This window comes from Natrix helvetica (assembly GCF_964273705.1).
Source record: "Natrix helvetica genome assembly, chromosome: 9".
Lineage (NCBI taxonomy): Eukaryota > Metazoa > Chordata > Lepidosauria > Squamata > Natricidae > Natrix > Natrix helvetica.
Genome location: NC_138560.1, coordinates 1,798,883 through 1,817,989, shown reverse-complemented (window position 1 = coordinate 1,817,989; position 19,107 = coordinate 1,798,883). Strand labels below are relative to the sequence as shown.

At 45.9% G+C, this 19,107-nt stretch overlaps 1 long non-coding RNA gene across 2 annotated transcripts in view; it reads right to left on the bottom strand.

Annotated features, from left to right (window-relative positions):
- The window catches only part of LOC309396422, a 48,623-nt gene extending 29,651 nt beyond the window's left edge, over window positions 1–18,972 (bottom strand). Inside the window, exons 1-2 of one of the 2 annotated variants that reach the window (XR_014176110.1) lie at window positions 18,099–18,972; window positions 15,439–15,472 (exon numbers count right to left, since the gene is read on the bottom strand). This is a non-coding gene — a long non-coding RNA (uncharacterized lncRNA). The remainder of the gene's footprint in view (window positions 1–15,438; window positions 15,473–18,098) is intronic. The other variant, XR_014176111.1, reaches the window with a different exon arrangement.
- Between the last annotated feature and the right edge of the window lie 135 nt (window positions 18,973–19,107).

Below are 19,107 nucleotides of genomic sequence, written 5' to 3'. Positions count from 1 at the left end.
TAGAAGAAAGTGGATTTGCACTGATGATGCTATTTAATTGGATCATGAAGCATCTGCAAGAAAACCACCCAGCCCAGGGAACCTCAAGGACCCCACCGTCCTCCTCCTCCTCCTCTCTGCAAACTCCCTCCTTCCTATCACTGATGAATTTATCTAGTTGGGTCATGAAACATCTACATGAAAAACCCCAAGCTCAGAGACAACCAAGGAAGCCACAGTCCTCCTTTTCCTGTCTGCAAACCCCCCATCCTTCTGGCACTGATGATGCTACCTAGTCAGGTCATGAAATGTCTGGGGAAAAAAATCCTCCAAGCTCAGAGAGCACCAAGGACCCCTCATTTAACTCTGAGCTACAAACAGTCCCTTCTATCCGCCACTTTTCTGCCAGGCACATTCTATCCGAAGGAAGTTTCCACGCAGCTCACGAAGGTCCCCATACAATTTAACCCGATGGGTCAGACGGAAAAGGGGCTTCGAGGCCCACCCGACTTCTGGGTCTTCCCTTCTGCTTGCCCTACCACACCCGCCTTCCCCAATCTGGCGCCCTCCCGAAGGAAGAAGGGAGAGCCACACCCTTCCTCCAGGTCTGACCCGGCAGCCGGCCTGAGGATGTTTTAGGGCCGGCGATGAGAGCTGCAGCCTGGCGCGCCGTTCGGAGGGCAGTCCGGGGAAGGAGCGCGCTCCTCCGCCCCGGTCCCGTCGGCCGCGAAGCCTCCTCTGGCAGGGGCGGATCGGCCGCTGCCCGCGGGGTGCCAGCCAGCCAGCCCGCGGTGCGGTTTCTGCCGTCTCGGGCGCCGGCTTGAATGGAGGCAGTGTGCGCGGATCCGCCGACTGGCCGGACGCAGTGCGATTTCGCACATTCCTGGAAAAAACAACACCCCGGCCGGGAGGGAAAAAGGGGCCTCTGTGTCCGGGGGGTGGGCGGTGGCCGACGCCCTCCGCCCGGTCGGACGGGGAAAGACCAGAGGACGCCCGAGCCTCCACCGCCCCCCTGGCTTCCGGGCTCGCTAGGCAGAAATCAGCCAGGTCAAGACATACGGGGAGAGGTTTCGCACGCCCCCCCCCCTTGGGAAGGGCAGGCTGGACTACATAACCTCTCATCCCCAGACAGCTCTCTTCCTCTGATGGCCCCACAATTTCTGGGTCCAAAATGCTTCTGGGATCTCCCACCAGCCCTGTTAGGTAGACCCATTGAGACCCTCACCTGTAAATGGGAAGTGGGGTGGGGCCAGGCCTGCAGCTCTCAGTTGATTTGAATGGGGTGGGGATAGGTACACCTGCCCAGGTGAATGCAAGCCCCATGCCACACTTCAAAGAACCCAGAGGTCTCCATGCCTAAAATAGAGGCAAAGCTTTGATTGCAAAGGTCACCCTGACGTGTAGAGGAGGATGGCGCAAACCATCCCTGCAGGGCCTACCAATCTCTCCATGACCTCCAGCCTGCCCCAAACGATAACTTTCCCAAGTGAGAAGAGAGGTGACCCTCTCCATTTCTTCCTCCTCCTCCTCCTCTTCCTGGTGCCTCGCCCGTCCTTTCTGTTGGACCGTCTCTCTCCTTTCCTTTGCAGGGCTGTTTTTTAAGAGTTTCCAGGCCAAGGTGGGTCAGGCTGAGGCCCTGTCCAGAAAGAGCTCTTTATTCGGAGGGCTGGATGGGCAAAACATCATTCCAGCAACACCTTCTTCATGAAAAGACCGCAGACTGCCTGGAGAGAAGGTCAGGCCTCGGCAGCTTCTCTGGGCCACCTTTGCCAGGGAAGGGAAAATGAAAAGACCGAGGCCCCTGAGCTGAAGGGCCTCCCTCAGTTCTTCAGCAGAGGTCCACTTGCCGTCTTGGCTGTAGAAACCAGGAGATGGTGAATTCTAGTCCCTTTTTAAAAAAGCATATGGCATGTGTCAGCCAGGGATCCCCAAAGTGGCTGGCTGCCTCTGTGAAAGGAATTTTTGGGGGGTGTTCTCTTACTCAGGGGATGCCTGAATGCCAGGAGGCAATGGGGAGAGGCTCCTTTCCTGTCCCTATGCAGTTTATTCGCTCACGGGAATCGAATCGCCAAGTACCAACTTCAGCGGAGCGCAGGCTCAGTGCCCCATATTAAGCATGAAAGCCAGCTGGGTGACTTTGGGCCAATCACTAGGAGCCTATGAGTTCTAGTCCCTCTTTAGGCATAAAATTTGGCTGGGGGAGCCAACCACTAGGAGACAGTTCTAGTCCCACCTTAGATATGAAAGCAAGCTGGGTGACTTTGAGCCAATCACCAGGAGACTGGGAGTTCTATGAGTTCTAGTTCTGTCTTAGGTATGAAAGCCAGACAGGGTGACTTTAGCCAATCACCAGGAAACTGGGAGTTCTAGTCCCACCCTAGGCAGGAAAGCCAACTGGGTGACTGGGCCAGTCACTCTTCTCAGCCCAATTCACTTGACAGTGTTGTCGTTATGGAGGAACTAGGAGGAGAAAGGCATATTCAGAAATATGTTCCCTGCCTTGAGTTACTTATGTAGTAACAACAGCAGGATAAATAAATAAAAATAAATATATGGGCTGATCTTGCTGAGGATAGCAAGCTTTATTTCGAGGCTGGACTACTGTATTCTGTTCTGGCCCGGTTCCCCTAGGCAACTGTTCAGCATCACATTGAGCACCCAATGAGCCTAGTATGGCTCTGGGAATGGCAACCTCTCTCTGCCTGGGTCCAGAATAAACCAGGAGGAAGAAGGCGCATACAGGCGTCTCAGCTTCCTGGTGGCTTCTCTTGCACGGTGATAAAGGCAAGGTGTGGCTGCAGAGGCCTCAAATGAACAGGATATTGTTTCCTGGTTTGGGATTTACCGTTCTTCGTTGTAAAAAGCAGTCAGGGATGCCCATTCTCTGAGCTCACTTGGTAAGAGGCCAACGGGCCAGCTCCACCTTAGCCAAAAGGAAGCCAGGAACTGGTTCAAAAATGGTCCAGGCCCACCAGAATATCCCAGACTAAATGGCCCTTGCTCATCTGGAACCGTTTCCCACCTGCCTGACTCATACAAATGGATGCGCGAGCGTTTGCATTTCGGAACAAAACAAAACCACAGCAGGTTGATGACCCTGAAGTATGCACGGAAGACAAACTTGCTTTTGTTTCCCATGAAAAAGCTGAAGTTAAGCTAAACGCTTTTCTTTCCCGACACCAAGAAATTGCAAAGGGGGAAGAAGGAGGCGATAATGAAGACACTTCTTCAAAACCCAGTCAGGAGAAAGTGCAGTCTTATAAAGCAGCCTTTAGAACAAAAGGGACCCCAGGATTGGACAAAGGCATCTTTGCTACCTGTGGAAGCAATTGAGTATGGAAATGTGACCAATCCAGAGGATGAGTGGTCCAGGCAGCTTTGAAGCACCTGGACTACGATCCCTTAAACATCACATTAGACAAGAGTGGTAAAAAGTTAGTAAAACTCAGTATGCTGATAGAGGAGAATCTTTGTAGTTCGGGGTTGAAATGAGGGGTCCTTGTTGCTCTCTGGGCCGGGTGATTTTCTTGCAGACATTTCATGACCCAACTAAATAACATCATCAGTGCTGGAAGGGAGTGGATTGTGGAGTAAAAGGGAAGAAGGGGAGGGGGAGGATGAGAAGGAGGACAATGTGGGGTAGTTGCTCTCTGAGCTTACTTGTTTTCTTGCAATCATTTCAAGACCCAACTAGGTAGCATCATCAGTGCTAGAAAGGAGTGGGGCTTGCAGAGAAGAAAAGGGGGATGAGGAGGACTGTGGGGTCTTTGGTGCTAAGCCTGGGAGTTTCCTTGTAGATGTTTCATACCAAACTAGATAACTCATCATCAGTGCAGCTAGTTTGATAATGAAACATCTGCAAGAAATAAACCAAGCCCAGAGAGCACCAAGGACCCCTCAAGCCTCAGCATATTAAGCAGCCATACATTAAGTGAGATTAGAAATAGAAATCTCTGAAAGTATGGACAATTCCACTTGTAGCAAAAAGCCAAATAATAGTAACTGGTCCTCCTAGATTGCTCCCTGGAGCAAGGCTATTAAGAAGGAAGTTTTCTTCTCTGTATCGTTCCAATTTTAGTATATGTGCTGCTGAAGTGCTTGCTTTGGGAGCACATACACTAAAATTGGAACGATACAGAGAAGATTAGTATGGCCCCTGCGCAAGGATGACACACAAATTTGTGAAGTGTTTCATATTTTAAAAATAAATAAAGAATTTTTTTTTAAAGGAGGTGGTTTTCTTTTCTTTTTGCTCTGCCTGTCTCATTGTAATACATGCACCCAAAAGCTCTGCAAGCATCCCTTAAACTAGTAAAAATTTCATTCTGGTTTGAAAACACTTCCATCCAGACGAGAGAAAGGACTCTAGCATGTTAGGGGCCCAGGTGAATGTTTCTTCAATATCCTTTTTCAAGGGGGTTCAGGCTAGACAGAAAAGAAGAAAGAACAGCCACCTGGATTCTTAAGTGCTAAATTTATCTGCCAGAGCCCACGACCTGGCATCACCCTCCGTTCTCCTTCCAAATGAAAAACACTTCAGTCCAACTTGTGTTTTTTCCCCTTCCTTCTTCCCATGGACCCTTGTGAGCAAAGCGCTGATTATGCCGAGGTGTGTGCTGGCTCAGGTTGACCACAATGGTCAGATGGAAACTGTAAATAAGATCCTGAAATCAGCTCCAGGCTTGGCACCCAGAGTCCAGGGAAAAACAGGCAATGTGAGGAGGGGGAAAGAAAGAGAGGGTGGGAGGGAGGGAGGGAGGGTGGGAGGGAAGGGAGGAAGGAAGGAAGGAAAGAAAAAAAATGGGAAACAAAAATAAGGACAGGCAGAACTCAGCATGGGTGGAAAAGTACAGGAGCCGAAGCAAGGTAGGCAGCACTTGTGGGCAGGCAGTTTATTTATTTTATTTATTTATTTGTATCCCACCATTACTATCTTTATAAATAACTCAAGGTGGCGAACATACCCAGCACACCTTCCTCCTTTTATTTTTCCCACAACAACAACAACCCTGTGAGGTGGGTTGGGCTGAGAGAGCATGGCCCAAAGTCATCCAGCCAGCTTTCATGCCTAAGGTGGGACTTGAACTCAGAGTGTCCCATTTTCTAGCTTGGTGCCTTAACCCACTAAACCAAAGTGGTCTCCTAGTTTAGGAGGAACCTTGGAGGCAGAGATTCGAGCAGGTGGTGGGGAGTCCTTATCTCCATTGACTGGTTTGCAATGTTGTGTCCTCAATGGCTGAGCACTACTTGATGGCATACCAGCTTCTAAATTAGGGTTTCCAACCTTGGCCACTTTAGGATGGGTGGACTCCAACTCCCAGAATTCCCCAGTCAGTCATCTTAAAGTGGTCAAGGCTGGGAAACCCTGTTCTGCATCAATCAACAAGCCAGCAAAAGTTAGCCTTCCAGCGTGAGAATTGGCTGCCCTAGCATCCTCACCTGGGACGTATTTGCAGGTGAGTTTACCTGCCAGACCAGCTTCCCCCTGGGTTAGGATCCCACGCATCCACCCACTTTCCACCAGGATGCCCCACATCCTGATCCACACCCATCAGGCTTTTGTTGAGGCTGGCAGGTGGAGGTGGCATCTGATGCCGTTCCTGCCCAGCTCTTCACTCCATACAATTTCTTCTGTTTGCTTTGCCATGGTGAGTCCTTCCCATTCGTGCATTACGAGGGCAAACAAGCCAGAGAATCACCTTGGCCAGCTGGATGCGCTCCTCTGGCTGGGTGAGAAGAAGGCGTGCTGGGGTTCTAAGGAAGAGTTGGTTTGCTCAGACAGCAGAGGTAGCCAAGACCATCTCCTCCATCTTGCCCTGAAGAGGGCAAGAAGTGGACCTTTGGTAGGCTTGAAACAGACAAAAAAATAATGTAAAATAAGAAAGGGCAGGAGGAACTGAACTAAATTCTCTATATGCTTGGGTTGTTCATTCTCAAAATGACTACATCTGTAAAATAGTCCCTTAAAGTAAGAGCAAACCCTACTCCCTTTTAGCCCTGATAATGTCATCTAGTTGAATCATGAAACATCTGCAAGGAAATCACCAAGCTCAGAGAGCACCAAGGATTTCACAGTTCTCCTCCCTCTGCTCCCCACAAAATACCCTTCCTTGCAGCACTGATTATTTTATCTAGTTGGGTCATGAAACATCTGCAAGGAAATCACCAAGCTCAAGACCCCAAAGTCGTCGTCGTCGTTGTCCTCCTCCTCTCCACAAACCCATTCCCCTCTAGCAGTGATGATATTAACTAGCCTGTCTGCAGGCAAACTAACCAAGCTCATATACCACCAAGATCCCCACAGTTCAACCCTGAGCTACAAATTATTATCTTCCATTGCTACTCGCTTTTTTTTTTTTAAAAAATCCTCTTTTTGCCAAATAACTATTTGAAGAATTCTCTTTCCTCCCAAATTGGGGAGTCCCTTACAGCTTGACACCTTCTGGCCATGGTGATAGCCACAAGACACACTAGTGAAATTTAGGAGCTGAAGTTTGAATCTTGGAAAAGCAGCAGATTGCACAAGAAAGAAGGCAAAGAAAAAGGGAATTTTAGAGCCCCACATCTGAGGTACTAAACAGACTAAATTCAGAACTTAATTGGGTTGTTAGTCAACCAGGAAGACTAGGCTGACTAACAACACAAAGCCTACTTCTTTGACACGAAAACATTGGAAACCACATTTTATGAATTTAGGTACTGCATGAGCCCAGCCACCTGTTTAACAATCAGGGTGAAGCAGAATCAACCAAGTATAACTACTGCTTTTCTCTCCAGCCCACAGCAAAACTACTGCAATTTTTTTTTTAAAAAAACAGCAACTCCTTGAATGATGGGAGTATGAAATGAAGATACATATGACGGGGCAGAGGGGGCTTGGTGGGTGCAGAGCCCCTCATATGCTGTTGCTAATTCTCTCTTTTTATTTTAATTTATTTGTTTATTGGTATCCCACCTTTATTATTTTACAAGGAAGTCAAGGTGGCCAATGTATCCAACACACCTTCCTCCTCTGATTTTTTTCCCACCACAACAGCCCTGTGAGGTGACTTGGGCTTAAAGGGAGGGATTGGCCCAAAGTTACCCAGCTGGCTTTCATGGCTAAGGCAGGACTAGAACTCCCCGTCTCCCACTTTCCAGCCTGGTGCCTCCCCAGCATTTCCTTTCCAAACCAAGACAGGCAGGCAGGAAAAGCTTGATAGCAGCTTTGGATGGATAAGTGATCCCTCCTCTGGGGTTCAAGAGATGCAGGGTGGTACTCTAGTTGAACATGTGGAATGGGAAGCTCCCAAATCAGGCCTTTAGAGAAGAGACCTTCTTTACATATATGCATGGCTGGCCTGGCCTTACTGGGGACTCCCTGAGCCCAGAAGAAGCCACCGGATGATGTCAGCCAACTTTTGGCTCCTCAGTCCTGAAGGACGGGGCGGGAGAGAAGGCTGGCAGCAGCCACGCAGGATCAGGTGAGTTTGCCATGGACCCAGCAATGGGCTGGGGGTGGATATGGAATACCTGCTGGCCCTTATAAATAACTGGCAGGAGGGCACAGCGCCCGGCCCTTTCCCTGGCTCCTGGCATGCCCGGCCTGAGACTACAAAGGCCCCTTTCATGCTCGTCTGCAGGGGCGGTGGCTGTTGGCGCACTCGCCAGAGACCGGCCCCGGCTGTCTCCGTTACTTTCAGGACGGATGGGACGGTGGCTCCGGTTCACTGCTTTCCCTTCTGCCGGCCCAGACCTTGCCCGGCTGCCCTGTCCTTCATCAACACGGAACGGTTCAATTAAGTGCGCTCCATGGAGGATGTAAATCTGAAAGGGCTGATTCAGTAAATCAGGAAGACCGATGGGCCCCCACAGGTAAAACAAGAACCCAAAGAAACCTCAGTTAAGCACCTGTGAAAATCAATCAATCAATCCTTCCTTCCTTCCTTCTTCCCTCTCTTCTTCGTCCCTTGTCCTTCCCTCTTTCTTTCCCTTCCTTGTCCTTCCCTTCTTCCTTCCTTCCCCCCCTCCTTCTTTCCTTGTCCTTTCTCCCTCCCTCCCTCCCTCCCTTCCCCTCCCATCCCACCCCATCCCATCTCATGGGGTTGGGTATTGGCAACAAATTCCCCAGGTAAAAATGGGAATGATTTAATCATGTGATTAAAGCAACAATTCACACCCAAAGAGGAAATAAGAGGGGGAAAGGACTAAAGCTCCAGGCAATGTTAAAAACAAAAGAGAGGGGAGAGGTATTCAGCTAGGTAAATGAAGAAAAGCGCATATCTTTCAAAAATAATCCAATCAGAGGGAAGCATTTGATTTTCTGTATCTGTGGAAAAGGCAGTAGAGTTGATCAGTGATAAGGGGAAAAAACCCCAATCTTCCTTGCTGACTTATAATAAATCAACACAGTGTATGTATGATGTGTGTGTGTGTGTGTGTGTGTGTGTGTGTGTTTCTGTGTATATTTCAATAAAATAGCAATTTACTTTATTTATTTATTTAGTTAACTACTGGAAGAGCTGTTGCATCATATTAGTGAAGATAAGCTCCACATCATCCTTACCCTTAAATTGTTAAAAAACAGAGGTGTCACAAAGAGTGTAATTTCTGTCTCACACATATATACACACACACAATGCCAATAATAACAATGATGATAGTGGACATAGTATGATCTGGACACAAGAGAACAGAAGAGAAAGAACTAGATAAGATAATGAACTACAAAGACCTGCATATAGAAAAAGAACAATCGTGGCAAAAGAAAGCAAAAGTAGTTCCCATAGTAATAGGCACCTTGGGTGCAACTATAAAACATCTGGAGCAGCGGTTAACCACCATCAAGCATTGACAAGAGCACCGTCAATTGATTGCAAAAGGCAGCTTTGCTCAAAACAGGCTGCACCCTGGGCTGATACCTTTAATGCCCTCAATACCTGTGCCTGTTGGGGTCTTTTTGGAGCAGGGAATCCAGAGATAGGGGGCAGCTCAGGGGAGGCAGAAGCACTCGTTTCGTTTTAGTATTTATTTATTTATTTATTTATTTATTTATTTATTTATTTATTTATTTATTTATTATTATTTATTTATTTATTTATTATTTATTTATGTATTTAGTTATTTATTTAGTTATTTATATTATTTATTTATTTATTTATTTATTTATTTATTTATTTATTTATTTATTTATTTATTTATTTATTTATTTATTTATTTATTATTTATTTATTTATTTTGACAGCCAGTTTGATCTAGTGGTTAAGGCACCAGGTTAAAAACCAGGAGACCGGGAGTTCAAGTCCAGCCTTAGCCATGAAAGCCCACCGGGTGACCTTGGGCTAATCACCAGATGACTGGGAGTTCTAGTTCTGTCTTAGACACAAGAGCCAACTGGGTGCCTTTTGGCCAGTCCCTCCCTCACAACCCAACCACCTCACTGGGCTGTTGTTGTGGGAGAAATAGGAGGAAGAAGGAGTATTAGATATGTTCACCACCTTAAGTGATTTATACAAATAATCAAGGCTGGATATCAATTAAATGTATATGCACATGTATATGTCTTTGTTCTTTATGTATATATGTTTGTCTTTATCTGTATTTTATCTGTTTTGATTGTACGCCGCCCCGAGTCCTTCGGGAGAGGGTTGCGGCTAATCAAATAAAATTATTATTATTATTATTATTATTAAATCAAGGAATACATTTATTTTTCATACTTCTGAACCGCTCATTTCCCTCAAAGAGAGGCTTTGGGTGGCGTACAATCAAACATTAAACTGCAAAAAAGGCATATAGGAATTAAAATTTTAGCCAGTTTTAGAGACAGCAAGGTGTCCATTAGGAACTGGTGGGCGAGAGGAAGCAACCAACCTTCTCCGTCCTCTAATTATAAGAGGGTGGTTGGTCTGCTTCCTCCACCCACCCAGGTCAGTGTCCCAGGCTTCAGCTTCAGAAATGGTCTCTGTCTCTCCGACAACAAAAATAAAAGAGGGAAGTTCTGAAGAAGCTTTCAGATGAGAAGTGAAACCCCAAAGAAAGTCCTGTTGCCCTTTGGAAAAAGCACTTTTGGAACAAGCAGCTGGTTTTCCTCTCCGACATTCGTGCTGTTGAGCTGTTGCCTCTCCTCCCTTCTTCACATCCTCACTAGAGTTCCCTGAAAACATCCGTCTCCTGGCCCTGGTTGCTGGGAATGGCTTTATATAGATCCATACATTCTTAAATCAACACAGCCAGCCTGTTGAGCCTTGGAGGACAGGCGAGCAGGGGAGGGGGGGTTGGGGTTGGGGGGGTGACGACACCGAACACTTGGGCCTTTGTATCAGGCTAGGTGGGCTGGATGCGAAGACCTCAGCTTCCTTCCAGCCAGCATAATGATGCGCCTGTCCATGCTGCCAGCTTCCTCCAGAGGTGCAGGACCGGAGGACAAATCAGATGTGCGTGCGTGTGTGTGCCGGGTGGAAACAGAGATGGGCTTGGAGGGGGGAAGGGGGGGAGGAGAAAGAGGCTACAGATGATGTGGGAGAAGGAAGGTGGATTCTCATAAGCCACGGAGGGAAAATAAGAGTCGGAGCGCCTAGTCCTTTTTTCCACCTCTGCTCTTCTATACCTGAATGGGGAGAGCCGGCAGCCGAACGGCCTCGAGGTCCTTCTAGTGAACTCTTCTAGAAACAGGTTGGACTACAGTTCCCATCCTCCTGGGATTGGAATCCTAGCCCAACACACTGTTAGGGAGCAGATTAAAATCATTTAAAAGGTAATATCTGTACTGACAGAGGACAATATTTGTAGCTCAGGGTTGAAATGAGGAGCCCTTGGTGCTTTCTGAGCTTGGGGTTTTCATACAGAGGGATCATTACCTGACTAGGTAGTATCATCAGTGCTAGAAGGGAGAGGGGGAGGACTGTGGGGTCTTTGGTGCTCTCTGAGATAGGTACTTTTCTTGCAGATGTTTCATTACCCAAATAGATAGTACACTGATGATGTTATCTAGTTGGGTAATGAAACGTCTGCGAGAAAACAACCATGCTCAGATAATATCTGTGCCCTCCTGGACACTTCCATGAAGTCCTGGGGCCACAAGGGGTTCACCAGTGCCTGCTCCTGGGGTGATTGTTCAGTTCCATCAACTGAGAAATCCCCCATCAATGTCCTACCTAGGTCAACCTCCAATGAGGGTCCTGAGCAGCTGAGCAGAATTTGAACCCGGAGCTAAGACTTAGCCAAACCAGGCAGCATGACGAGAGCTGGAACTGAATGGGTGCCAAGCTGCTTTCTTAAGGGCTAAATGAAAAGATTGGCATCAACCAACGGGTGCTACCCAAGTCTGGGGCACCCAGGAACGCCCTCTTGGCACTGGCCAGGGAGGCCGCAAAACCTACCCCGAGGTTAATGGTTAATGGGCTGCCAGCAAACCCGTCCCCACTTGATGGATTACTTTTGCCCTTGGGTGGCTGTGGGGTTGAGGGGAGAGGCCTGGCTGTTTCACTCAGGAGGGGGAAGAGGCGATTGGGCGGCCCTCTATCTTGAGCACACAAGCCGTGTTTGCCAGGAGGGATTACCTGAGGGCTGTTTCACTCTCCCGCCTCCAGGTCTATACAGGGAGGGCTGCACAGAGCTCTTAAAGGGACAGGTGTGAACCAGGAGCTTTCCAGGGAAGGGGTCTCTCTCTTCTGGCTAGGAGTTCCTGCAAGCTGTGCAAAGCTAAAGCCTCAAACAGCTGAATAAGAGAGCTAGACAGGACCTTGGAAGTCATCTAGTCCAACCCCCTGCCCAGGCAGGAGGCCTTACTCCATTTCAGACAAATGCCTGTCCAATCTTTTCTGCAAAAACTCCAGTGATGGAGAACCCACCACTTCTTAGAGGCAAGCCCTTCCACTATATGTTCTCACTGTCCCAAAATTTATCCTTAGTTTGAGAACCTGCCTTATAGGCATTTCTTTCTCCCCCAAAGTACCAAACTGGAGCTTTTTCATATTTTTTCCAGGTTGCAGAGAGTCGGGGAAGTGGCAAAACGGGGTCCATTTCAGTAGCTAAAAAGGGAAACAGCTTTTACCAGGCTCTTTTCTGAGTTGTAGGATCAGGAATCTCTTTTTTTCTCATCTCTTTTATGGTTCTGGATTTTAGTTTTTTAATCACAAAGCTTTGTTCCCTTGAAAAAAAAAGTGGGGGGGATTGGTTTGAAAAAAAAAAACAATTCCCAGAAGAGGTCAGAGATCTTTTTTTTTTAAAGTGGCTATAATTGGTAGCCATTTTTCCATTAGAAATTGGATCCTAATGTTTTAATGTAGTATTTCAAATTTGTATTCAAACTTGGCACATGTCGGCTATAGAATTCTGGGAGTTGAAGTCCACACATCTTCAAGGTGCCAAGGTTGAGAAAAACTACTGTAAAATGTTCTAAAAAGCAGGATTTTTCTATGGAAGCCTGATGTTTTGGAATACCTTTCCCCCTCCAAAGGTTTGCCAGCCCCTCCAGGGGTCAAAAAAGGCATGATGATGCCCCCAAACGTCTCTTTCTTACATGTGGAACATCATCTTGACTTTTGACCACAATCTCCAGACGCTCAGAGCTCCTTATGACTAACATTTTAGAACCGAGGGAATAATTTTTACTCTGCTGAAGGGCTACGTGACTGTATTTATCTTAGAGGACGTTTGTATATTCTTATGCTCCAGCTGGTGATAGGGCAACTTAAAAGTGCTAATAAATAAACAAAGCATATATAAATAATTGAATTATTGGAAAAAGTCACAGCTGGTTCCCAGGAATCTAATCAGACAGTCCAAAGAATCCTAACCTTAAAACTGATATTTGAATAATCCCAATAAAAAAGAAAAGAAAAATACCAGGTTTTGTATTTCGCATTACCAGGACTGGGAAATTCACTCCTAGCATCCCAGTTAAGGAGCAGATAGTTTCTTGGTTTTAATCATTCCTTTACCATGATAAAATGCTCTGAATCAAACCCCCGTAATACTTTTGGCCAGCATAGGATACGCAGGGGGGATCTGGGCTGGGTGAGTGGGGACAGGAGAAATTGCAGGACTGCCCCATTGCAAAAATCCATCTTGGCTTGACTTGACTATGGTTACTTCTATCGTTGACTATGGTTGAAGTGACTAACAAGCAAGTATCAGAGTGTGTCACACCAGAAACGTCACTAGAAGGCAAATCACAAAACTGCCTCTCACTTACTTTGACCATGTCATGCGGGGAAATTCACTGGAAAAACAATGATTGAAATTTAGAAGAGTTAGTGGTAAAAAGAAACCAGGCTGTCAAAAAACATTCTGGCTGGACTCTATCAAAGCTGGCACTGACCAGAGCATAGAACAACTCAAAAAAGTAGTGCAAGACCGGAAGATAGGGAGAGAGAATCGCCAAGACTCGGATGCAACTGAATTGGGTAAGATTTCATCAGTCACTGCTGAATAGGTTCACACGGCCTGGTAAAAGCCAAGCCATGATCTACAGAACACAAGGGCTGGATTTGCACAGGTTAAGGCGCACATGGACAAACACCACTTCTTAGAGGCTTTGTGCCCCTGGCTGTTGATTCCACCAGTTGGCAAAATTGGATCATTTCTGTACGAAAGCCGTCCTTTGCCTTCTGCAGGACAGTTACAAGTAGGTCAAAGGCAACGCTAGCCAAGGAGAGGATAGGTCAGACATTGTGCTTGATCTCTTTCCCCATGGCTCACTGGGGAATTCTGGGAGTTGAAGTCCACAAGTTGCCAAGGTTGGACACCACTGGTATAAACACTTGCTTTTCAAACTTCCAGAGGACCCTGAATTGGGGGAAAGGCCCACTTTGATGAAGACTCTTGATGGAGCTAATGCTACAACACGTTTACCTGCTCCTCACCTACTTTGGCCCCCGTGGTTGAAGGAGACAAAACGGGCGTCAATTGAGGTTCAAAGGGATGATACCCTACTTTCATGTTTGGGGAAAAAAGCCCAGCAAATTTGCATCTCGGCCTTTCAGTCCACATTTCAGAGCCAGTTTCTTTTCCCCCCAAACACCTGGCAGAGTACCTTAAATGCAAAAGAAGGACTGGCTCAACCTTTCCCTCACATTTAGTTCGCATCTATTTTTTTAATATCCATTTCGGAAAAGAGGGTTATTCTCCTGGATGTGTGACACGTACTCTGAAATAAAAACTGGTTGGAGCTTTGGGCGAAATGCAGCATGCAAAACACAGCACCTAGATATCAAGGCCCATTAAACTTTCTGGAACTGATCCCCAAGTCAAACGGGTATCGGACTCATCCCCTTTGGGGTTCCCTTCCGACACCCCTCCTGCTGCCTTTTCAAAGCATATGGAAGATGGGCTGGAAAAGGTTAAGCGACAGCTAGGCGACATGTTATCTACAGGGTGGGTCCCCTCCAGCTCCGCCACTGCCACCAGCACCGTCTGTTTCCTTATCTCTTGGCGTCCTTGGCCCACACCTGTCACCGTGGGGCTGCCAGGTCGATGATTAACCAGGACTTCCTGTTTGCTGCTGAAAAATGGCAGAATGGCCTGGTTTGCTGGAGCAGGGAGAGGTGATCTAGACCAAGCCACTGGAGAAAGAGAGGGGGGAATGTGATCTTGCCAGCCTGTTAAGCATCCTTAGAGCTGAAAGTTACATGGGTCTATCTCAGGAGTTGCACAGGCCTAGGAAAAAAGATGAGGCAGGTGCTTTTTGCACCGAAAGACTGGATAGGCATCATATATACATCCTTTTTATACAGGTAGTCCTCAACTTACAACCTCAATTGAGCCCAACGTTTCTGTTGCTAAGCGAGACACTTGTTAAGTGAGTTTTGCCCCATTTTTCAACCTTTCTTGCCATAGTTGTTAAGCGCATCACTACAGTTGTTTAGTTAGTAACACAGTTGTTAAATGAATCTGGGTTCTCAATTTACTTCGCTTGTCAGAAGGTTGCAAAGGGGGATCACCTGACCCCAGAACACAGCAACTGTCAGAAATAGATGCCTGTTGCCAAGCATCTGAATTTTGATCAGGACAACGAGGATGTTACAACAGTCGTAAGTGTGAACAATGATCATGTCACTTTTTTCAGTGGCGTTGTAAGTTCAAACAATCACTAAACAAATGGTTGAAGGCAAGAACTACATGTATAATGTTAAGTTACAAATGATTTTTTTTATATGACACTAACTTATAGAGTTTTTTTTTCATTGTACACTGACCAGAATCACCCTTTGAGAGACAGGCAATTACATAAATATGACTGAAAAATAAGATGACTATGATTAACTATTGCAGCAAGGAAGCCATCCTTCTTCCACTTCTGCAGTTTTGGGATGTTGGAGCCCCAGATTTGCAAAAGCAGGTTTTAAAGTACTGAGGTGGACAATCAATGCAAAATAACTCCATGTCATCACCAGCATGTGACTAGGGTGGGAGAGAATCGGGTTCAAGTTCCGCATTCAAGGCAGGTGACCAATCATAGGCTCTCAGCCTACTTACCTCACAAGATGAGCACAAGATGTTGTGTCTTGACCTGCCAAGAGAAAAGAGGAGATGCAAATATAAGAGTAAAGAAAAGAAATCAAACAGAAATATTTGTTTTTACAGCTGGGAAGAGGGAAACACTGCCTGGGTTTTACATCTTTTAGCAAGCCGTAACAGTTTATGCTCTTCATGGATTTTGTTTGTATAGCAGGAATAGCCAAGCTTGGTCACTTTAAGACTTGTGGACTTCAACTCCCAGAATTCCCCAGCCAGCATAGCTTAAAATGGTCAAGCTTGGACATCCCTGATGTAGAACCCACCATTGTGGTTTGTAAATAACAACCTGGGCTCATAAGACTGATATGTGACCAGCTTATTTTCTTCTTGAGCAAAAGCACAGTATCGCCACCTTGACATCCCAAGATACTTCTAGAGCCAGGTTGACTCTTGATGCACCCTTGTAAAATAAAAATGCTACAGTTCAAGGCTTGGTTTGAAAAACCTGATGCTTAACTAGAAGGAAGACAAAAGTAAGTTTGAGAAGATGGTGGATCTCAACCTCGCTATCTACTTTCTTGAAAGTGGCTCTTTGGTCTTTTGGGAAACAGAGTTCTTCCTTCCCCCTGCTGTCATGTTGTTGGACTTTCAGAAGTCCCAAAGTAGCCACAGCCACGACAAACACAACAAAGGAAGGCATGTATCAGTCTTAAAATAATCAAAACTCCAATCCAAGTGTGGTCATCCCAAAGGAGCTTTACCGAAAGGCAACTGGGCTTGGTGTTTTTCTTTGAAAATGTTTTAATTCTCATCCAAGAAGCTTCCTCAGTTCTTCAGTCCTTTGGAAAAGCATCTTTGGGACAACCATGATCTGGATGATTGAGAATCTCCATGGACAAAGTGTAGTCAGTTTGCAGCAGATACAAAAGACTTAAAAGACGCATGAGTAACCGCGGAGTTTGAGACTATAGGGGGTGCAAAGGAAATTGAATTTCACTCCAAAGGTTTCCCCAGTTAGCTTAGGAGTTCCTTTGGCTGGGGTATGTTTATCCCTGCCCCCTCCTCATTCCTAAATGGGGAATGGTACTTTGGACCCTGCAACGAGACTTATTGTTCAATCCTGGTTTCTCTCCCATTGTCTGGGACGAATAACGTAATTCCAATATGCAGCATGCTAGAGTCCTTTGTTTGTTTCTGGTTGAGCATGTTGGAGGTAGCCAGCCAAGTGGAGATAATTTCCCATACTGTGGCTAAGTTCCCCACAGCCTGCATGTAAACAAGATTCAGCTCCCGCAACCACTTTTATTGAGACCAAATTCTTGCACCCTGGCCAGGAGAGAAGGGTGCAAGGACTCTGGGTGGTGGCTCATATAATTAAAAAATATTTAAACCAGATTGGATGGGCGCTGCCCTCACTGATTAGTTGATAATGCTCTAAGACAGGGCTGTCCAATATTGGCCACTTTAAGACTTGTGGACTTCAATTCCCAGAATTCGGAGAGTTGAAATCCACAAGTCTTAAAGTGGCCAAGGTTGGACACCCCTTGCTCTAAGACATATGAAAACAGAATTATAGCCTTTAAACACCACCTTGCTGCCCAGGAAAAAGTACAATTACGACCTGGTTCTTCGCAAAGAATCAAGACTAGTTTTTCCTTACACATCACCAAACCTCGACTGCTCAAAAATATTGTTGACCCATGCCGATTGAAACAGCATTAGGTGAAGATTTGTTTTAATCATGGTTTGCTGAATCAGCTATAAAGCTTATTGTTCAGCTTTTTCGTCTGAGCATCTTCAAAGGAAATAATAGAATATTGCCTCAAAAGTTATCTAACATTAAGATTATTCCAACATCAAATAAAACAATTAGACCACGATGTCTTCTAGAGGCACCAAGTTGCATCCAATGAGCTTCTGCACCAATTATTAACAACCCAGCCCGGCAGCACCCACAAGCTGTTTCTGAACTCTGCAGCAGAAACCTGGAATGAGTATCTAGCAACGGAGAACTGCCTCCCTCTAAAGGACCAAAAGGGGATTTTTATTGGGAAAAATAAAAACAAGCCAGATTCGCTTTCCAAACTGTCCTGATCTACATTCAGGGCCGTGCAAAATACGAAATGTTTTCTTCCAGTTTTGTAAGTACGTTTTGCTTGTTTAGTTTACTTCCGGTATCACTTTCAATGGCCCTGGACCCAATGGACCGAAGCAGGACTAGGAGGTTTGAGCAGATTTTTTCCTTAAGTCTATTTTAGTTTCCCTTTTTTGATTGTTTTCAATAAATCTTGCAACAATTGTAGACAGTTTTAACCTACATAATAGAGAGCCCCGGGGCTACATGCAGCCTGCCAATAATGGAAATCCACTGGTGCCAAACAAATCTGCTAGTGACAACCTGAATAGTGTCAAGCACCTGCAACGCCTCTCCAAGAATACCAGCACCCTCCCTGGCATCTTATTGCTAAATGCCAGAGATTGTGATATCAATTATTTCTCTATTATTATTATTATTTCTATCCCACCTTTTTACAAATAACACAAGGAGGCATACATATGCCTTTCTCTACCTATCTCCCCCCCCAACAACAACCCTGTGAGGTGGGTTGGACTGAGAAGAAGGACTGACACAAAGTCACCCAGCTGGCTTTTATGCCTAAGGTGGAACTAGAACTCACCATCTCCTGGCGATTGGCCCAAAGTCCCCTAGTTGATTTCAAGGCTAAATTGGAACTAGAACTCAGCATCTCCTGGTTTCTAGCCAGGTGCCTTAACCACTGGGCCAAACTGGCTCATCAATGCGGCCCTTTCCCTTCTATGAGTTGGGCACACTTGCTCTGGACTTTGTCCTCTGATGAGGAAGGAGCCACTCAAGATGACAGCATGGCCGTTTTTTACCTGCTATTTTGAAGCTGGAATACGTTTTTTAGGACCCAGATAAAAAAATGACAAACTAACATCAGGTGCAAAGTTCAGTCAAATCAGGGCTTGTGGTTGGGGATACAAATGGTAGGGCAGGATATTTTATTATTATTATAGTTTTTATTTCTTCTATTTATTTTTATTTTCTGTAAGCCGCCTACAGTTGCAGTGAGTAGGCGGCTATATAATTTAGCCTAAATAAATATAGTTCCCCCCCCCCTTTCCAACTTCTTAAAATTCAAATATCGAGGGTTTTTTTTTGCATTACTTTGCTTTCATTTACCTATTTGTCTTTGTTGCTATCCTACCTTTATTACTTTTGCTAATCACCCAAGGCAGCTATGTGTATTTTCATGTCTTTCTTTTCCTTTTGTATTGCAATTTCTCACGACAGTGGTGGCCAATACGTTTAAATGAATTCCCTGTCCGACATATTCCTTTTTTTTTTTTTGAGGTAAATTTTAGCTTATTCAACGAATGGTTAAAATACAAAATGCCAAAATATTTTTTAAAAAGGCGAAGCCTAAACCTCGTCAGAAATATTTCCTGAGGAAAAATAACCCAACGGGGGGTTCCAACAAGGCCCCGCCTTCTCCTAATGACAGCGGCGCAATTTCCCTCACATTTTCCCCGAACGTTATAAAATGGAGGCGCTTCCAGACTCCCCAGAATTCCCCGCGGCGACGCACGTCCCCTCGTGGGGAAACTACGCCTCCCAGAACCCTTTGCACACGCCGCGCCTCCTGGACTGTTGGAGCGTGTGAC